Below are 3,614 nucleotides of genomic sequence, written 5' to 3' on the forward strand. Positions count from 1 at the left end.
CGTCATCTGTTTTCGTTAAGGGAACGACCGCTATGACCAATTATAATTAACGTTTCTTTATTTGGCATGGAAACGTATTAGCGTACCCCTTATTAATAAACCTCTTAATTGCGCGAATTGCCAGAGCCCTCAGAACTCCAGGCACTTCTTATATGCTTTCCAGCGCCGGGTCATATCGGAAGCACAGCAGTCTGGTTGTAAGCAACCGTGGCGAAAGGGAAACGGAGCAAACCCGTTCGAACCTCATGACGAGATCACCTTGAAAACGGGGAAACCTTTGGCGCTGCAGTCGGTCGCGGATTCGTTACGAACGGAGCGTCGGTGGTTCAGTGGTAGAATACTCTCCTGCCACGCGGGTGGCCCGGGTTCGATTCCCGGCCGACGCGATTTTTTTTGCCTCTTTCAAGTGTTTGTAGTCAGGGTATTTGAATGGGCAAGGCCGGCCGCAGCCAGCGTTACGATTCGCTGGAGTCAATCGAACACGTCCAGAGCCGGTAAGCTAGAAACGGCGTCTCAGCTGAGACAAGGGTGAAAGTGCTTTCTTTTACCCAGCCTCAGCTGAGACGCTGTTTTTTGTAAGCTAGCCCAGATGTCTATCCTGAAGGCGCTCTTGTTCTTTGTACGTTTTCTACCTCTACCTAATCAAATCACGCATAGTAAAAACGTTAGAATCCTTCGTCTTTTCTTTATGCCTGGTGGTTTCACCGTGGTGGTAGCAAACGCACAAAGACGACTGGCGCCTTGACGACGGGCTTTTGAAACAGCGTTATTGCGTCCGTTGGATCGTAGCACCGGTTGCGGTCGTGATTCATCCTTCAGTGTCACTTATCGGCTAATGCCTCAACGTCATTGGCCACGCAGAAGTAATCAGATGTTTGGGACTGGCCGAAGCGTACGTCGTTAAACGCTCACTGACTATATTGTACTTGACTGCGATTTGGCATACACTCTAAAAGGGCCTGTGCGTCTACTTACCCGTAAGACCCTCAAAGAGCCAATCTCTGCGATCTACGAAATCAGCTCAGCGAATGATGAGGCGGAACATATGTTTAGACATCAAAATTTAGACTGCGCTGTGGCATTACGCATAGCAAGCATGACGCTTTGCAATGCGTAATGCCACAGCGCAGACTTCATTTTTAGGTCTAAACGGATGTTCCGCCGCATTATTCGCTCAGCTGATTTCGTAGACCGCAGAGATTGGCTCTTTGAGTGTTTTCCGGGTAAGGAGACGCGCAGCCATTTCTTAGAGTGTATGGTAAAACAAAGTACAGTTCACTTTAAAGAACTCGAATCAGGTTCTTTCACTATACGCCGCCGCGTTAGTTTGCGAGAATATCGAGGCTTATATAAGCCTCGATATTCTCGCATCTCGCTTTGTTGAGATAGCTGCATCTCGCAGCTATCTCGACAAAGCACTGACTTTGTCGAGATAGCTGAGACAAATGCAAGAGCAGAAAATACAAAATGTAAAATTATTTGATGAGTAAAGCCTGTTTCTCGTCAGACTGAAGATAAAGCGTTGTGGGCCATTCGCGTGCTTAACGCAAAAAGAAATGGGCGAGTGGAAAAGGTGAAAAGTTGTCCTTCCTCAGATTTTGCTGAGTCGAGTAAATCTGCGATCAATTATAACTAGTTTTTATTACCTGGGCACGAAAGGGTGTTAGCATGTTTCTTTTTCAAAAACATCTTAAACTTACGTTAATTCTCACAGTGCTCAAAACTCCAGGTACTTCTCAAATCGTTTCCACCGCCAGTTCATAATGAGATCATGGCGACCTGAGCGTAAACAACCGTGGCGGTAGGGAAACGGAGCAAACCTGCTCTAATCTCAAAACGAAATCACCTTGGGAACGGAGTAACGTTTCGCCGCTCAATTTATCACGGCCATAGAGAAAAGAAATACGATTGGTCGCAAATTTTCGGCTTATGCAGCGTAAGTGGTTGAGTAGTTTACTCGCCTGCCACACACATGACCCGGGTTCGATTCCCGGCAGTCGCTATTTCCTTCATAATGGGACATCGCGAATTTTACAAGGACAGAGGAAGGAACTGGACAGGACGAGCTCTGACTAAAAACTGAAAGGTTTATTATCAAGAAACCACGAAAAAAAAACATACAACACGACTCTCTAATCTCGATGGAAATGCGCATGCGCCTCATAAAACTCGCCCAGTTGTCCTGTTTGCTAAGGCTAATTTCTAGTACAAGGGGCTCTTTTCAGTGTTCTAACGACCTTCTGTCTAATCCCGACGTGCTGTCTTCACTGATCGCGGTTTACGTGTGCAAGGTCAGGGGGGGGGGGGGAGTTGTGTCGTGGTATACCACCGCATCCTTGTGCCCTGCCGAGCTTTAGGCCATCTTTGGTTGGATAGCCCCCGCAACCGGACACTCGAGAAGGATGGGCCGCATCCTTCGCTCGGAGTGGTGGCAGCAGGTTCGTTTCTTCAGGGGCTGCCTACGGATAGCTTGCAGTCGCAAGCCTGAACAGCCTGGAAGCAACCATCGGTTCCTTGACTGGTCAATGCCATCCTTCCAGCTCATCGAGTTTCTATGGAACCAGGTACGCCCCAATCTACCTTCGAAGAAAAAAACAGCGCGTCAAGGAAGGCACAGTACTCGTCCTCGGCGACCGAACAGTCGCAAAGCAACTCTGGCAGATCCTCAAGTTGAGCCCGAAGTTCTGTTTTGAGCCGGCGCTGAAACGATTGGACAAGCTGGCCTGTCAAGGTTGATGTCTTGCCAGGTTCCGGAAGAGAAAAAACTGAGGTGTATTGCAGGATGAGTTGATGTGTTGTTGAAGTCAAAGGGGCCCCTACGAGGAGTAGAATTTTAGAACCTGTTATTGACTTTCTCGCTACTAGTGGGCCACGTGCACTTTTGTCCGACAAGGAAGGGTTCTTCGTCACCGTGCCGGAGAACATAATCGCAGATAAGGAGACCTGTGCTGTACAGAAGAACTTCAAGGCGGTCCTAGAAAGACCAGCAATGGTTAAGAAAAGAGCCGTGAAGCTATTGGAAAGATAGAACCTTAAGCAGGTGTGTGCAGGGGTAAAGAAGGAAAAGAACATCACTTTGGAGGTTTTCTTCGCGGCCAAGGCTTATAAGGCGGAAATTCCGTTTCGCACCACCGTGTCTGAGCGTGACACCTGGTTACGTGTAGTGTCTCGGTACCTCAAAAATCACCTGGACATCTTAATGCCGAGGACCCTTTCGTTATCCCCAGCTCAAATGCCGTCATTTCCTATCTTACGGATAGTAACCCTGTGGGATGTACAGCGATTAGTATCGACGTTGAAGATATTTACTATTCAATGTCCCATGATGACCTCATGCTTTCCATAAAAGAGTGCATTATGGACCTCAACGATGAAGTTGTCTCTACGTCCTAATGCGGGATTCCGGTCGAAGGGTTTCTAGAAATGCTGTCATTTTATTTGAGGTCTATTTTTATTGGGTGTCATGACAAGGTGTATGTGCAAAAGTCTGGGGTGTGCATAGGGTCCATTGTAGCACCTGTACTAAGTAATATTTGACAGTCTGTCAAAGGCCCCCCTCCCCCCCTAAAAAGACTTTTAGGTATGTAGACGATCATTTGGTTTTCGCCGACAAA

At 47.6% G+C, this 3,614-nt stretch overlaps 1 non-coding gene across 1 annotated transcript; it reads left to right on the top strand.

Moving 5' to 3' along the window:
• The first annotated feature begins 315 nt into the window (after positions 1-315).
• On the top strand, positions 316-386 carry Trnag-gcc. The gene has a single exon. It is a non-coding gene; the product is annotated as a tRNA-Gly (tRNA).
• Positions 387-3,614: the final 3,228 nt, after the last annotated feature.

This window comes from Ixodes scapularis, unplaced genomic scaffold (genome assembly GCF_016920785.2).
Source record: "Ixodes scapularis isolate PalLabHiFi unplaced genomic scaffold, ASM1692078v2 PGA_scaffold1__304_contigs__length_218370807, whole genome shotgun sequence".
Lineage (NCBI taxonomy): Eukaryota > Metazoa > Arthropoda > Arachnida > Ixodida > Ixodidae > Ixodes > Ixodes scapularis.